This window comes from Phacochoerus africanus, chromosome 1 (genome assembly GCF_016906955.1).
Source record: "Phacochoerus africanus isolate WHEZ1 chromosome 1, ROS_Pafr_v1, whole genome shotgun sequence".
NCBI classification, from domain to species: Eukaryota; Metazoa; Chordata; class Mammalia; order Artiodactyla; family Suidae; genus Phacochoerus; species Phacochoerus africanus.
In genome coordinates this window covers 160,283,335-160,301,895 of record NC_062544.1, presented here as the reverse complement: position 1 = coordinate 160,301,895, position 18,561 = coordinate 160,283,335, and positions in this window count along the sequence as shown.

The window sequence follows — 18,561 nt, the reverse complement described above, 5'->3', positions numbered from 1 at the left end:
GTCTGCCAATAGTACACTATCCTATTTACTGTGGCATTACAGTAAGTTTTGAAATGTGGTAGTGAAAATCCTCCATCTTTGTTCTTATCCTTCAAGACTCCTTGGCTACTCTAGGTCTTTTGCTTTGCCATGTAAAGTTTAGAACCAATTTATCAATATTCACATCAAAAATTCTTTCGGAGGAAGTTCCTGTTGTGGCTCAGCAGTAACAAGCCTGACTAGCATCTATGAAGATACGAGTTTGATCCCTGGCTTTGCTCAATGAGTTAAGGATCTGGCGTTGCCGAGAGTGGTCATGTAGGCCAGCAGCTGCAGCTCCAATTCAACCCCTAGCCTGGGAACTTCCATATGCCATGGGTGCAGCCCTAAAAAGAAAAAAAAATTATGTTAGAAAGTTGATTAGGGTTGAATTGCATTTATAGATCAATTTGGAAAGAAATGACAAATTATTAACTACTGAATTTTCCAATCCATGAACATGAAACATCTATTCATTCATTTATGTTTTTAAGTTTTCTCAGCACTGTTTCACAATTTTCAGTGTAAAGGTTTTATACATTTTTAATTAGACTTATTCTAGTTTGTTTATTTATTTATTTTCATCTTTTGTCTTTTAAGGTCCACACCCACGGCATATGGAGGTTCCCAGGCTAGGGGTCTAATCAGAGCTGCTGCTGCTGGCCTACATCAGAGCCACAGCAACGCCAGATCTGAGCCATGCCTTCGACCTACACCACAGCTCACGGCAATACCAGATACTTAACCCACTGGGTGAGGCCAGGGATTGAACCCCAAACCTCATGGTTCCTAGTCAGATTCGTTTCCACTGTGCCAAGACAGAAACTCCTAGATATTTAATTTTTTTGACTATGCCGGTGACATATGGAAGTTCCCGGGCCAGGGATCAAACCCGAACCACAGCAAGCAACCTAAGATGCTGCAATGACAACTCCAGATCCTCAACCTGCTGCACCACAAGAGTACTCCCTAGATATTTAATTTTCGATGTAATTATAAATAGTATCATTTTAAAAATTTCATTTTCCAATTGATGGTTACTGGTTGTAGAATTACAAATGATTTTCTATAATGTCTTTATACACAGTGGTTTTATTACAATAATATACTTATTAATTAATGATTAATAGTTTATAGATTTCTTTTGAATTTTCCAATATACAATCACTTCATCTGCAAATAAAAGCCGGTCCCTTTTCCCTTTCTAATACTACCTTTTTTGCACTTTCTAGGCCCCTCAGTACAATGGTGAAAGAAATAGTGATAGTAAACATCCTTGCCTTGCTTCCAACCTCTGGAGGAAAATATACAATATTTTACAACTAAATGATTTTTCTTTATGTTAACCATAGGCTTTATTTCTGTAGATATACATTATCAGATCGAGGCGATTTCCTTTCTATTTCTAGTTTGCTGAGAATTTTTATTATGAATGGATGCTGAATTTTTCCAAATACATTTGTCTACATCCACTGAGCACAAGCAGTATCAGAATTTACATCACGATAAACTCTTTGGAGGGCCCTAAAATGAAAGATGCTGGGAACTGTTATTATCACGCCTTTGAAATTTCTATATGGAAGTGGAAAAACTAAATGATGGAGTTGGTAGAGGGTCAGTTAATGTCTATAACTGAGAGAACTCTGCCAATTAGAGATTGAGAAGTGTCCTTCTTCTAGTCCAAAATTTTCAAATAGTATTATTTTGGTGATGGTGTTTTGTTTTGTTTTGCTTCTTAGGGCCATACTCATGGCATATGGAGGTTCCCAGGCTAGGGGCTGAATCGAAGCCATAGCTGCCAGCCTACACCACAGCCACAGCAATGCATGATCCAAGCCTCAGCCACCACAGCTCATGGCAAAGCTGGATCCTTAACCCACTGAGGGAGGCCAGGGATTGAACCCGTGTCCTCATGGATACTAGTCAGGTCCGTTACCGCTGAGCCACAATGGGAACTCCTTGGTACCAGTTTTTAATTAGCTATTTTGTGCTAATGTTGGTCTTACCCAGGCATTGAATCCAAAGCTGTACTTCTTGAGTCTTTGTGGGAAAAGCTGCTGGGATCTCTAGGGGCCTAGATCTCCCCCACCACCAGTGCCCCCAGCAGAGCAAGGTGGTTGAACTGTGCCTGGTGAAGAATCAGGAAAGGGCCTCCCTTTCCTCCCAGAATGTACCCAAGTGCTACCTAAGCATTCAGAATGGACTCTGCAAGCCCCATCCATCCACCCCCTCACTTCCCTCAACCCATGATAAGATATAGAAGATGGGATCATTTACATGGAGTGCACTGCCGCATGGTTTAGAGGTCTAGGAAAGCCCATCACACAGGATGCCCCTCCCAGCCCAGACTCAGGAACCTGGACAATTTCTTCCCTGAAATCATGCCATACTGAGGGACCTTCAAATAACATTATTAGCAGGGCTCAGAATTATAAACTAATAAACACCCTAACACCTACAGATGCTGCCATCTGAGTATAAATTGTCACAGGAGAAATCAAAGAGGGTCACCAGAATTTGGAGGACAAGGCCTACTGCCAAGACCTCATCAGAGCTCATCTGTAGGCCTTGCCAATTCAAGGCCTTGCCAGTTCTTCACCAGTTCCTCAGTAAGGAATGTGTGGGTGCTGACATAAACTCACTCAGAGCCACTGGGAGTTAACCTCATGGCATGCTATGTTCACTAACTCCCAACAATGCCATTTGTCATCCTCATAAAGTCTTAACCCAAAAAGCCTCTCCCTCCAGACATTGTAACATACAATGCCTGGACCAGGTGGGTCCTACCTGGGTGTTACAGGAAAGAGACTGGTGTCCAAGCTGAACCAAACCAGACAAGCCTCTCTTGGAGGTGACAGTCTTGTGGCATACTCCATATTTCCACCCTCCTCAGGGCCTGGGACTGGGAATTCTCTGCTCTTATCCCATCCCTTCTCCCAGATCCCAACCCCATACCCACATTAGGCCAAGGGTCCAGCTGGTTGCTTCCCATCCTCAACAACTGAGCCCCACCCCTTCACCTCAGCAACGGAAAGTAGCCTGTCCTTCAAATGTCCCTCTCCCTACAAAGCTTCCCTAATAACCTTAGTGGGGGCAGCAACCCACTCCCTGAATTCAGGGACCATGCCATTCTCCTCCCATAGCACACACTGTCCTCTAACGCTCCTCTCTGTTTTGTCCTCTCTATATGTAATCCCTGAGACCAGCAGCCAGGTTTTCCTATTCTTGCTAAACAACTTCTGCTGTTGAACATTCCTCGGAGTGTTACGGGAAGACTGACAGACTAAGTATTGCCTTCTGGGTCATTCCTGGCCCCCTTGCCATGCCCGGGATGTCCTGTGGGTCAGCACCCTGGATACCCATGATCACCGAGTAGCAGGGTCACTGTGAGACCCATCATTCAAGCAGTGGGAAGCCGATACTCTGACTCTGGAGAAGGAACAACTTTACTCTGAGAACAAACTCTGAGAGTGGCTATTTGGAAAAGCCTTTGTCTAGGTGTGGCAACTCTGAGGCACTGGGCCAGAGGTTTCAGGAAACCCCACAGGGGCGTGTGGCATGGACATCGCATTTGGCACACAGCATGCTGGAGGAATCCAGCCAGCAGGATAGCCTGCCTGCCCGCTCACTGGCCGCTCTCTCCTAAGTCCAGAACATTTGCAAAGCCAGGAGCTTTGGCACAAGGTTGCTCCCATCCCTGCCGGCATGGGTTTATGGATATTAAAAATGTGCTGATGTGAATCACCATGCAAGCACGCTTCACTAAAAGTGCTGCGTGCAGGAACACTGCTCCTTTTATCGCCTCCTCCACCTCTGTTGGAAACATGCACCCACAGATGATGCGGAGATTAGTGGGGCGTCAGGCTGCTGCGTGTTTTTAGGCCGCCTGTCAGCTCCCATCAGCCACGGCTAGGGCTGCAGGGGAGGCTGGGACACACCTCAGTGCCCCTGCCCAGGCCCCATGGGTAGAGCCTGGGGCAGGAGAGTGCCTTGGGAGTGGAGAAGACATTCCTGGTCAACATATTCTCAAGTATCCATGGTGTAGCCATGGACCCATAGTCACATGGCAGCCAGCACCTCTGGAATATACTCTCAGGTTGGCCAGCAGAATCAAAGTCCAAACCCTTCTTCCTCTGAGACAATCACTCTCACCCTTCCTGCCCTGCGAGGTTGCCAGATAAAAGACAGTCCTGCGGCAAGGGTGGAAGATGGGCTAGACAGCCCCTGCCCCCACAGGAGGCCTCAGGACACACAGGAAGGCATCAGATCTGGAGGCAGACATTTTGAAAATGTCGCTGTGGAGGGTTTGGATGCTGGGGAGCCCAAAGGTCCTTCTGCTGGGAAATGAGGAAAGGCATCACAGAAGAGGAAGTACTAGAACTGAGAGCTGAACCACAGCTAGGCATTAAACAAACTGAGACAGGCAGATGGCAGTCCAGGTGGCAGGAAAGGCCTGAGAAGCCGTGGGGAAGTGTGAATGAGCAACACCAAGGACTGGGTACTTGCCCATTCTCCACACACCCACGCTCAGGATCGCCATGTCCCCAGACTGCCTTGAAGAGTGACAGCCATCATCCCAGGCATCATATCCAAGCCCAGATGCAGAAGAGATTTCTCTTCTATGTGTCCAGGAGCTGCCTCACAAGAGCCTAGAGCTCCTGCCAGCATCGGGAAAGGAAGCCAGCCTGAAGGAGGAGGCACTGGCAGGGGGAAGGGGCCTGTCTTGACCTCTCTCTGCCCAGGGTGCTCTTGTGCCAACAGTGAGAATTTGGCCCACAGCTGCCATGACTTATCTAACAACTTCTGTGTTTACAGTGCGGTCTGGGCTCCCCAGATACCCTGCAGAGAGCAGAAGCTGTGTCTCACACATCTGCCCACAGTCTGGCATGCTGTTTGGCTCACAACAAGGACCTCATCTAGAAAACAGGGAGCCATGATACCCACCCTCACTGGGTTACTGTTAGCACCTACACCACATTGCAGGGCACCCAGAGGCTGTATCCATGTGGAGGACAACAGGAGCCATGCTGCTGAGGTCCTGGCATTATGCTGCTGTTAGTGGTCAAGCTAGGGGTACCAACATTTTTGGGACTCTCACCATGTTATATTCCAGCTGAATTATCTCAATCAATCCTTCCAATCCTTCAGTGAGGCAGGGCACTACTTTATCCCCACACGGGGAAACTGAAGCACAGAGCATTACACAACTTACTTAGCATCACACCTATAGCCTGTGCAAGTGTGGGATGTGAACAAAGGCAACTGGCCTCAGAGCCTGCGTGTGAAACCACTGCACCCCTCTGCCCCGAGAAGACCCCTCACTTTCCATCTACAAGAAGTACTTTCAGGATCCAAACCCTCAGAAGATACCTCAGATTGTAGACGTGCAACTCAGCAGAGCCAGCGAGGGCTTTGGTATCCCCCCTCCCTCAACGCCATCCTCCTTGCCTGCCCACCCTGCCATTCTGTTTCTCAGAGAAGAGCCTGAGGCTTAGACAGGGGTGAAGGGCCCCCCCGACCAGTCCTACCTCAGATCTCCGTAGTGGAGCCAGCATCCTGTCTCCCCAACCCTGCCTTTCTGAGAGAGGCCCTACCTGACCTGTGAGAGCCACGGGGATGGCTGGTGGCTACCTCAGAGAGGTGCCTGCAGGGCTGATGCAACACCGGGCAGAACCCTGCCAGCTCTCTTGGCCTTTTGCTGCTGACTGGGCACAGCATGAGCTGAGCGTTTCTTACAGGAAGCACTAACCAGGCCCTAAATCCCCTTCAGGGACATGGATCTCCCTCTCACCACCCAAAGGGAAAAAAGAGGAGGGGCTGAGTCTCAGAGCCCAGGGTGGGGTTCATCAGACAAGCAGAACTCCCCCATTAGGCCTGCCTTGGACCCAGGGACCACCACAGGAAGACAGGGCCATCCAGGGTCCTCCCCACCTACAGGTAACCACATACCCCCTGGTCTGCAGACAGGAGGGGATGGGAGCATGAAATTCCACTATGTGGAATTCTTTCCTTTGGGATAAGTCCAACGTGAATTAGCTAGACCTTTTCTTTAGGGTAATTTTGAGGGGCTAGGGAAAAGGCGAAGGGCCAGTGAATTTAAAAAGGATGACAGCCTCTTCAAACATTCCGAGGTAGAACTTGGGTTAAGTTTTAATAGAAAAATCATGTTTTTCATGATCTACCAGTTAATTAACTTTCAACCAGATATCTCCAGGTATATACGATACCCCAGGCAGATGACTCATGTTAACCTCTTGGCTTCCAGAACCCTTCATCCCCATGTGTGCACCTCTGCTTGATTGGGCAGAGCTCACAACCAATTTTAGGACTAGAATCTCAGAAATAGAATCTCAGGGGCCATTCAACACAACGGTTATCATCTTGTCATCATAAAAGACCCTTCTTTTTATTCCCCTAGGATCCTGGGAAATCTGATGATGACATCAAAGTGAATCAGCACTGGTGACTAGGATGGCTTAAATCCTGGGACCATGCAGAGGTGGTACAATTTCAGCCAAATGCCAAAGTGCCTCAGATAACCCAGTATTCCTCATTTGGGTCAAATACTGGATTCCTTATAGGTTTGTCAAAATGTTAAAAACAATTTAATGCTACAGCATGCTGCATGCTTCCATTCATCAACCCCAAAGCATTTTGGGCCTGGCCTAACCAACCTCAGGGACCTCCCTGCAACCCTGGAGTAGGTAAAGTCTGTGCTTGACATCAGTGTGGTCCTTTTGATGCCTATAGCTGCAGAATTTCACTTTCCATCTGGCTTCCTGGCCAGGCCACTGAGAAAGGCCAGGTGGTGGGGCTTTGGGACTGTCATCTGAGCCAAAGCCCAGCAGCCAGGGCTGAGCTTGAGAGAATAGGATATGGAGAACACAAGTCTGCAACTGCTCAGAGACTGAGAGCAACAAGGAATATTCCTTTCAGTTTCAGGAGAGACCAGGTCTGGGATGGCTCAGAGATACTTGGTCTCCCAAGGGAAGGGCCACCTGAGGCTAAGGGGGCGCTAAGGGGCACTAGAGGGAGGTCCCAAGAAAGGAAGGGCCCACCTTCCTTTCAGCCTTTTCTGAGGCTTTTTTCCCCACCTTGTCCCCAGACTCATGGCCAAGTACCTTTAGTTCCTTCTTTGAGTTTTCTAGGGAGGTTTTCCATGTGTACCTGGGACTCTGCTAGAAGCCAAGAAACCTGTGATCAGGTCCTAGATTTGCCCTCACTCTCACTAAGCGACCTTTGGAAACTCTCTTTTCACTCTCCAGGCCTCAGTTTCCTCATATATCAAATACAGCAGTGAAGGACGCAGGTATTATACGTATCAAAGTGGACACATTTATTAGATACATTCTACGTACCTATTTTGTTTGTTTCTTTCTTGGCTACACCTGTGGCATGTGGAAGTTCCTGGGCCCGGGATCAAACCTGCGCCACAGCAGCAACCCAAGCCACTGCAGTGACAATGCTAGCTCCTCAACCTGCTGTGCCAGCTGTGCCACAAGAGAACTCTTGTACCAATTGTTTCACATACATTATTTCTTTTTTTTCTTTTCTTTTTTATTGTAGGGCCGCTCCTGCAGCATATGGAAGTTCCCAGGCTAGGGGTCCAATCAGAGCTGTAGCTGCAGACCTACACCACAGTCACAGCAACAGTAGCCAAGCTGCATCTGCCACCTACACTGCAACTCACAGCAATGCCGGATCCCCGACCCACTGAGGAAGGCCAGGGATCAAACCCACATCCTTATGGATACTAGTCAGGTTTGTTTCCTCTGAGCCATAACAGGAACTCCTGTACGTTATTTCTTTTGATCTGTATAAAAACTTTCTATTAATAGAGCTTGATATTTTATTGAGAGTTTACTACTAGCCAGACCCTGTGCCGGGCTCTTTACATGTATTGATTCACATCATCCTCACAACAATCCTCTGATGAAATCCTATTATCTTCTTTTATAGAGAGGACACTGGGGCACAGAGTGTTTCAGTGACTTTCCAAGTCTCACTGCTAACAGGTGGGGAACTTGAATTCAGGTGGCACAACTCCAGAGTTGCTGTTTACATATGACATGGAAGTAAGAAGAGAGCTCTCCTCAGGGAGTTGTTGTGAGTATGAGGTGTGTGCAGAGAACATCATGCAACATACAGATGTGCTCAGGGGGTGACCTCTGTCTCACTGTTATTATCATTTTCCCCTTTCTACTGAGGATCAGGGAGGTGAGGTAGCAGACCCAGGTCTCCAACCCGGACAGCAGTGCCCTTCCCCACTTCTCTTGCCTGCTGCTCCCTCCATTCATTCAGCTGCAGGTAGCTCCAGCCAAAGCCAGCAAGGCAACCCATTACATGCCTGCTTTCCTTGTTTTCTCCCCTTCTGCCTTGGAGACTCCTCCTGGGCTCACTCCCTCTCCCCAGAGTCTCCCCACTTCTCACGGAGACACATGATTCCCACTCCCTCTGAAAGAGTAATTGACCACAGCTTAGCAAGATCTTTCTTTAGTAGCACATCAATCCTGTGGACTATATGGGGTGAAGTCCCAGGAGCTGCCCAGGGGCAGAGGCGGTAGGGAGGTCTTCTGGAATCCCCTTATACCAGCCCTAGCTCCTGGAAACACTGATACCCAAGGCTCCACTTCAAGCTCAACAGACTTTGCATCTGGGAGGGCATCTAGTCACAGGATTTGGGAAGATGAAGATATCTGTTTGAGATTTGGAAAAAAAGAAAAGATATATAGAGATTTTAAAAATCCCCATGGGATGGAACTAGAGACTCTCATACTAAGTGAAGTTAGTCAGAAAGAGAAAGACAAATACCATATGAAATCACTTACATCTGGAATCTAATATATGGCACAAACGAAACCTTCCACAGAAAAGCAACTCACAGACTTGGAGAACAGACTTGTGGTTGCCAGGGGAAGGGGGAGGGGGAGGGAATAGGATAGACTGGGAGTTTGGGGGTTAATAGATGCAAACTATTGCATTTGGAGCAGATAAGCAATGAGATCCTGCCATATAGCACTGGGAACTATATCCAGTCACTTGGTTTTTGTTTTTTGTTTTTTGTTTTTTATTTTCCCACTGTACAGCAAGGGGATCAAGTTATCCTTACATGTATACATTACAATTACATTTTTTCCCCAGCCTTTCTTCTGTTGCAACATGAGTATCTAGACAAAGTTCTCAATGCTACTCAGCAGGATCTCCTTGTAAATCTATTCTAAGTTGTGTCTGATAAGCTCAAGTTCCCGATCCCTCCCACTCCCTCCCCCTCCCATCAGGCAGCCACAAGTCTTTTCTCCAAGTCCATGATTTTCTTTTCTGAGGAGATGTTCATTTGTGCTGGATATCAGATTCCAGTTATAAGTGATATCATATGGTATTTGTCTTTGTCTTTCTGGCTCATTTCACTCAGTATGAGATTCTCTAGTTCCATCCATGTTGCTGCAAATGGCATTATGTCATTCTTTTTTATGGCTGAGTAGTATTCCATTGTGTATATATACCACATCTTCCGAATCCAATCATCTGTCGATGGACGTTTGGGTTGTTTCCATGTCCTGGCTATTGTGAATAGTGCTGCAATGAACATGCAGGTGCACGTGTCTCTTTTAAGTAGTTTTGTCCGGATAGATGCCCAAGAGTGGGATTGCGGGGTCATATGGAAGTTCTACGTATAGATTTCTAAGGTATCTCCAAACTGTTCTCCATAGTGGCTATACCAGCTTACATTCCCACCAACAGTGCAGGAGGGTTCCCTTTTCTCCACAGCCCCTCCAGCACTTGTTATTTGTGGATTTATTAATGATGGCCATTCTGACTGGTGTGAGGTGGTATCTCATGGTAGTTTTGATTTGCATTTCTCTTATAATCAGCGATGTTGAACATTTTTTCATGTGTTTGCTGGCCATCTGTATATCTTCTTTGGAGAAATGTCTATTCAGGTCTTTTGCCCATTTTTCCATTGATTGATTGGCTTTTTTGCTGCTGGGTTGTATAAGTTGTTTATATATTCTAGAATATATCCAGTCACTTGTGATGGAACATGATGGAGGATAATGTGAGAAAAAGAATCTATATATGTGTGTGTGACTGGGTCACTTTTCTATATAGTAGAAGTTGACAGACCACTATAAATCAACTATAATGGAAAAAATAAAAATCATATAAAAATTTCAAAAAAAATCTCCATGATCATCCTTTAATATTTTCATGTATACTCTTCCAGATTTGCTCTATGATAAAAAGTAAACCTCAACATGTTAAAAATATAACTGCCATATGATTCAGCAAATCCACTTCTGTATTTATCAGAAGGACTCAAAATCACTATCTCAAAAAGATATCAGCACTCCCATGTTCACTGCAGAATTATTACAACAGCCAAGATATGCAACAACCTAAATGCTCACAGACTGATGAATGATAAAGAAAATATGTGATACATATACAGGGGAATAGTATTCAGCCATAAAAAGGACATCCTGCCATTTGCAACAACCTGGATGAAACCTGAAGATATGATGCTAAGGAAAATCAGTCAGAGAAGACAAATATTGTATGATCTCACCTATATGTGGAACCTAAAAAAAAACTGAACACATAGAAAAAGAGAAAAAATTAGTGGTTAGCAGAGGTGAGAGTTGGGAGGTGGATCAAATGAATGAAGGTGGTGAAAGGTACAAAATTTCAGTTATAATATAAATGTGTCCTAGGGGTGTAATGTACAGCATGATGACTATTAACACTACCATGTTGTTTATTTAAAGTTGCTAAGAGAGTAGATCTTAAAAGTTATCATCACAAGAAAAAATACTTTGTAACTGTATATGGTGATGGGCATTAACTTGATATGGTGATCATACTGCAATTATACATGTATCAAACCATTTTATGTTGTACACTTGAAAGTAATACAATGTTATATGTTCACTACATCTTAATAAAACTGGGGAGGGGAATAAAGATATAATTTGTTTTAAAAATTAGAATACTATTATAGCTACAATTTGGTACCTGGGTTTTCTTTTCCAATAAACTTCATGATGCCTAAAATTTTTCATATTACTTAATAACTTCTAAAGTCTGCTTTGTTGTGGCAGACATGGCAGATTAGCTATTCAATAACCATTTGGTTTGATGACCCCCTTACTCTCTTAACTTCCTCATTAAAGAATGTTAAAAGCCACACTTTCTTCCCTTCCCAGACTCCTCTGCAGCTAGGAATGGCCATGTGACACAGTTCTGGCCAGTAGAAGAAAGCAGAACTCACTGGGTGGGTCTTCTATAAAAGCTTATAAAAAGGGATAGACTCATTCATACCTTTTTGCCCTTTCTTCTTTCTTCCTTTGTGGAATGCTAAAGTCACACCAGGAGGGGCAGCAATTATCCTGTTACTATTAGGATGAAAGCAGGAAACTCTGATTTCTTAATCAAATCCATTGGCTGCTGCATTAGCCTGGAACTGCCTACTTCTAGACTTTCCTACTTGCTATGGGGCGGGGGGTGAAGAAATCCCTCTGTTTTCAATTCCTTGCAGCTGAATGCAACCCAAGTGCATAGCATTCTATCACAGGAATGTATCACAATGGATATTAAAATTCCCAGCTGATTTACTGCTACTATGACTAACATTGTAATGAATATCCCTCAATACGTCTTTAGGTATTCTCCAATTCACTCCAACTTTATTCCTAGAAAAGGAATTACTGGTCCAAAGGGCAGGTACAGTACCTGCCCACCCCGCCACACACACCTTATCTGCAGTTAGATTCCCATGGCTTCATTACCTGTGTTCAACTGTGGTCCAAAAATATGAAATGGAAAATTCCATAAATAAACAATTCCTGAGTTTTAAATTTTAAGCCATTCTGAGTAGCACAATGAAACCTCGCACCCTCCAGCTCCATCCTACCTGGGGTGTGAATCACCTCTTTGTCCAGGAGTTTCCTCTCATTAGTCACTTATTAGCCATCTTGATAGTCAGATCAATAGTATCACAGTGCTTGTGTTCAAGTGACCCTTATTTTACTTAATAATGGACTCACAGTGCAAGAGTAGTAATGCCGGCAATTCAGATATGCCAAAGAGACTCTATGAAATGCTTCCTTTAAGAGAAAAAGTAAAAGTTCTAGACTTAATAAGGAAAGGTAAAAAATTCTATGCTGAGATTGCTAAAATCTATGGTAAGAACAAGCCTTCTCTCTATGAAATTGTGAAGAAGGAAAAATAAATTTGTGCTGATTTTGCTATCATACCTCAAACTGCAAAAGTTATGGCCATAGTGCATGATAAGTACTCAGATCACATGGACAAGGCATTAAATTTCTACAGTAGGATACTGACAGAGACAGAGGATATTACATTCATTTTTACTATGGTATATTGTTATGTTATATTTTATAACCAGTTATTGTTGTTAACCTCTTACTGTGCCCAATTCATCAATTAAACTATCATAGATATATATGTAATATATAAAAAAAGCATATGTAGGGTTTAGTTCCATCCTCAGTTCCTGGCAACCGCTGCGGGTCTTGGAAAGTATCCTCTGTGGATAAAGGGGGGGCTGTAAGGACTGAGAAGGTTGTCTGGCAGTCTGGCCTCAAGGAAAGATGAAGGATCCATTGACACCACAATAAGTGGGCCTGTGACTAAGAGGCCCCCAAAAGTATACTCATAAAGCAACATGGCACAGGAGTCCAGAGCAGTCTGCTCTGGGGCCCTCACAAATATTCAAGGACACCACTGTAGTGACAGGTGTGGTTACCACTGGTTTGTTTAGCACTGTTTGGGATCTTTTAACCCTCCACACCTCCAAGACACTAGCAAAAATTCTTGCATTAGAAAGTGTATCAGTTTGAAAACCCCAATTCCAGCTTGAGCTCACCGCTCCCCATCTTTGTAATGAGCGGTTATTTCAGTCCAAGAATCAACAAACATTCATTAAGGGCCAGCCCAAAAGCAGGCTCTGAGCTGGGCACTGGGGCTGTAGCAATGAATACACCTTATCTGATCCCTGCTTTCCCAGAGTCCACAGTTGATTGAGGAATTCAGGCTATTAAACAAGAGATTGCAAGAGCGAGATGGATGATCTGGGCTTTGGTTTGCTCATCTGTCAAGTGGCAAGAACAGTCCATGGTCATCCATCTCACAGGATGGCTGGATGATTGTGAGCAGTTTGTGGAGGTGCCTTGAGACCCAAGCCAGGCATGTCACACCCTGAGGAAAAGAGAGACTGAGACAGGGACAAGGCAGAAAATGGGAAGAGACACAGCGACTAAACCCTGTTAGCACAAAGAAGAGGTCAAGTCTGTTCTCTCCATGACATAAAAGAAGGCCAAACCCAGATCTGTCACTGATCCCTGATGCCTAGGGTGTGACCAGGTGCACTTTCTGAGAACAAGGTCTCTCTAGGAACCTTAAGTCTAGTGGAGAGATCAACTACAAGTAATTAGGGCAACATGGTTTTTGAGACTGAAAGTCCATGTTTTCCTCTCACTGGATTTTTCCTTCCCCACATGGGGAAGAGGTGTGTGTTGCTAGATAGGAGGCAGGTGCCACTTAAAGACAACTTCCCTTTCTGTCTTATGGGTTCCATGGTGAATTACATTTCACAATTTTAATTGTGTGTGAGACCCTAAAATCTAAAGACTTAAACAAGGTAGATGATTATTTTGCTGAACCAGAACCACCTCAACTGCTTGGCATGAGATAGATTTCTACCATGTCTACATTCCAGCCAGCTCAGAAGAAGGAGGAAGAAGGGCATACCTGTGCCCTTAAGGGCATGAAACAGACATTGCTCCAAAGATGTGCCAAGTTGGATCCCACTGGTACCAAGAGATGGTTGTGTGTATCTCTTCCCAGCTCATATATGTAGCTTGAAATCAGCCATGGTGAGGGTATTTACACCATAGAAATGGGCAAACACTACAATCAGGGCTTTATTTTTCCTGAAGAGTTGCTTGTTAAACAAGTACCAGCATAGCCCTCACGCATCTTTTCTGTTCACGATGAACTGGTGAGAACTTAGTGACAAGTTCACCCCTTACCTTCAAGGGAAGCTAAGAAATACAGTCTCCAGTTGTAGATCCATATGCCTAGCTACAAATCTTATTGCCGCTGAATAAGGGTAGAGTGGGTACTGCGGGCAACTAGCAGCCTCTTCCCCCAGGCTTGTGGAGGGGATTGTGCCTAGGAGATGAGGTCTGGATTCCACAGGTGGAATTGGTTTCAGAGACCCCTTTCAGGCAGTCCCCTTGGGAAGCAGTCCAAATGGCTCCAGGCAGGTTCCTGTGCATTTGGCCCAAACTGATCCATGGGAATCACTCCTGAATCCTGACCTGACACTTCCCAGACACAGCCCTCACTCACTGCCACAGGCCACATGGCCTTTCTGGGTTCTCTGAGTGAGTCTCAAAGCCCACCCGCCAGCTCCAGGTGAGGACAGACATGTCCTACTGTGCTTCTCAGGACTCACCCATTCCATCAGCCTCCTCCAGAATCCTCCTCACCAAAATCTCCCTTTCTTCTCCAACTCCCTCCTTCACTCAGGATGAAGTGTTTTTAGAGTTATGAAACTAGTTCTCCAGATTCCTTTTTTTTTTTTTGTCTTTTTGCCTTTTCTTGGGCCGCTCCTGAGGCATATGGAGGTTCCCAGGCTAGGGGTCCAGTCGGAGCTGTAGCCATCGGCCTACGCCAGAGCCACAGCAACGTGGGATCCGAGCCGCGTCTGCAACCTACACCGCAGCTCACGGCAACGCCGGATCGTTAACGCACTGAGCAAGGGCAGGGACCGAACCCGCAACCTCATGGTTCCTAGTCGGATTCGTTAACCACTGCGCCACGACGGGAACTCCGGCAGTTGGATTCTTAACACACTGCACCAAGGCAGGAACTCCTCCAGGCTTTTTTTTAAGCAGCAAAATTTAAAAAAATTTTTACCAAAATGAAAATTTCAGTGAAATCTCAAAATTTAAGCAGCCAAGGTGATAAACAGGTTCCTCTAATCATTTATATCCTTACTGACTTTAGGAAAATCTTTCACTACTTACAGATATCCTCAAAGTTTCTCCTCAGACCTTGGGTCCTCCAGTGCAGAAATGGAAAGCCTCTAACCTAGCAGTGGTGAGTGGCACGTCCCCAACGTCCATTCTCCCCTTGCCAGCTCCCAGCCCTTGCGGGTTCCCTCCATCTGGTTCCAACGGAGCAGACCTCTGGAACCTCCGCTCCCCAGCCAATCAAAGGTCACGTGTCCCAGGCCTGACCAATCAGCACATCCTACCTACGGCCATAGTGATTGGTTGGGAGATAGACTGAGGTAGGGCCAATAAGAGACACTCCCAAGGCTTCAGCTGGAGGGATAGGACAGGGAGAGGTGGTCTCTTTCCTGTTAGGTCTTCTAAGAGGATAGGCAGTTAAAGGAAGGCAGGTAGAGAGAGGTTGAAACCCTATCACAACACACACTGGAGTCCCTGGGAATCCAACCATGCTTGAAGCTGAGCTATCTGGCATTTGTCACTTACATCAGCCAATGAAATTCCCTTCTCCAGACTGACTTGGTTGGACTTTGTCACTTGTCAACAAGACAGTCATGACCAATCATACCCATGCACTTTACACATGAAGGTACTAAAGCCTGAGAGGGTAAGGAGCACTACTCAAGGCCAGCTTGATTCCAATCAGGAGCTAGGACTAGGACCCAGCTCTCCACATAAATGACCTGTGCATATTTAACTTTTCTGTGTCCTTTTTTTATTTTCTAAGACTAACTGTGATTTTTGCTGTGAATGATACTCTAGGCAGGGGAGAAACAGTGGAAAGAAGTTTCCCAAAACTCAGCCAAAGGAGGCCAGCCCACATTTGGGAACAACCTAGCTTTCCATGCAGGCAGAGTGTTTTGGTGTGGTCCGAGAGCCTGGGAAAGTCACATTGTCTGAATCCATTGCTTCTACATTTTCTGCTGGCTGAAATTCCACTCATAAAGTATCCTAGAAAGCTCCTAGATTAATCATTGCCTTCTTTAGACTTTTCTTTTAAACTGCTACCCTGGCTGGGCAGGAGTCACATCCTTTACCTCTGATTCCATCATGGGAAGAAGTTGCCCAGTACCTTTATCACAGACTAGAGGACTCCCAGAGAAGCCTGCCTGAGACTTACTGTGCTAGGGAAGGAGAGGCGCCATAGTGGGTGCTCATAAAACTCTAGTGGAGGAGTTCCCATTGCGGCTCAGAAGTAACGAGCCCAGCTAGTATCCATGATGACTCGGGTTCAATCCCTGGCCTTGTTCAGTGGGTTAAGGATCTGGCATTGTGGTGCTGTGGGGTAGGTCACAGATGCAGCTCAGATCCCACATTGCTGTGGCTGTGGTATAGGCCGGCACCTGCAGTTCTGATTCAACCCCCAGCCTGGGAATTTCCATATGCTGCAGGAGCAGCCCAAAAAAGCAAAAAACAAAACAAAGCAAAACAAAACAAAACATGGTGAAGAAGGCATAAACACCATGGGAGAAGACAGATTTCTCTCTTTCCTCCCAAGTGACAGCTTGATAGGGTATCAGACAGTCCCAAAGCAAAGCCATAAGGGACAAAGTGAGGCAGACCCAGGTTCAGATTCTGTTCCAGCCAATGCCTTCTTAGATAATGCCAGGAAAAGTATTTAACCTCTCTGGGCCTCAGTTTTCTCCCCTGTGAATTGAGAGCACAAATGTTTGTTTGGTGATGAGGATGCAACACACACGTGAAGCACCCAGTGGATAGCAGGTGTTTAATAAATGTGTTCCCTTTGCTCAAAAGAAGGAAGCAACCATCTCCACTATAGTAAGTCATCTCTGGAATTCTAGAGCTTTTTTTATACAGCAGATGATGAGTTTGAGGGGAAGGAGCTGCTTCCCAACCAGCCACCAACTCTGTCATCCTGTGGATGTGGAAGCAGCCAGTCTGGCCAGGAGCTCATGGCCAGGGCTGGTGATCACCACCATTCTCACATTAGCACATTTGCACACTCATCAGGCAGCACACATCTCCTCCAGGCCAGCAGGCTTAAGGGTCCCCCATCACAAGCAAGGGTGCCCTGGGCCCATGAGTACAGGTGGCATACAGGAGCACCAAGGCACAGACAGAAGGGGAGCTGGCAATGGTGATGTAGTAACTTGGGGAACTGGGGCTCAGAGAAGTTAAAGAGTTTGTTGATTATTACCTAGCAAATAATACCCAAGCAGGGCTTAAAAACAAACTCTATCCATTCCCTGGCCACCCTGCCTATGGTGCCATTTTCAATATTTCAAAAATAGACTATCTGGAAAGGACTTTTTATAGATAGGTCTATGGGAATCAGAAGTAAAGATAAGGATGGGTTAAGGAAAAATAAAAAACAGAGCAGGCTAATACTAGTTTCTCCCTTTCTAGGGCTCCCTCACTTTTCCACTGTTGGAAGAACCAATAGAAAATGTCTCCCATGTTCAGGTAGTAAGAACCTCACATGTTACTCTCATCTGTTACTCCCTCAAGGAATTTGTGTTTGAAAAGAAGAGCTGAGGGCAGTGCTTAGGCCAAAAGAGGGTGCTGGGGGTTCAGGACACAGCCCCCCTGCATCTGTGCCTCCTCTTTCTGCCCAGGAACCAGTGTAGAGCCGAGCATGCCTCCAACACTCCCCTAGTCACTAGACAGCTCTGCGCTGGGACTGGGGCCTGAGCTGGGGCTGCAGGAATTGCAGCATGTTCAAAGATATGTCACCGAAATAATGGAATGCCCCAGCCGCGGGCCAAGCTGACCTCCCAAAGTATGTGTTTGGGAGTTTGCAGCTGGAGCCCAACTGCTTGAAGAGAGCCAGGCCCACCCGGATGCAGGCGGGGGGCAGCCCTTCCCACTCCCGCCTCTAGGCCAGAAGCATATAGGGCAGCATCTCTGAGAGCAGGGGACCTGACCTGAGCTGGAGGCTGTGGTGGACACAGGACCACTCCACAGGGGACAGCCCACACCAACTGGAGCAGTCGCAGATCCTGAGCAAGGCCAGCTGAGAGCAGGATGCAGGATGGGGGGTGGGGGTGGTTTATGGAGGGACAGGCCCACAGACAGCCGGAGGACAGATGGGATAAGAAAGGACAAGATACCCAGAGGACAGTCAATGCAGCTGAAGGCAGGCCTGCCCAGAATCACGAGGAGGGGCCCCCTAGTTATGCCTCGCCCTCAACTTCTCCACAAGTTGAGCTCTCATGAAGAGTTTAAGTACTCTGCTGAATAAAAGAGGGTTATTGTTGTAGGAAATGCTCTGGATGGCTGGCTATTAGGGGAAGAGGTGATCTTGAGAAAGTAGGGCTCAGCTGTATGGGTGTCTGACCCATCCAAGTCCCTTGAGGGATACAGATCTGCTGACAGAGGTGACCATGGGCCAAGGACTTTTGTCCTTCCCGGGGGTCTGAGGCAGGCTGTGGAGACATCATCCCACATGCAGTTCTGGGGCCCTGGCACCAGAACTCCAGGGATCTTGTGTCCCACCACCACACAGCTCCTTCTGCCTCAGAGGCCATGTGGTTACTCACACCAC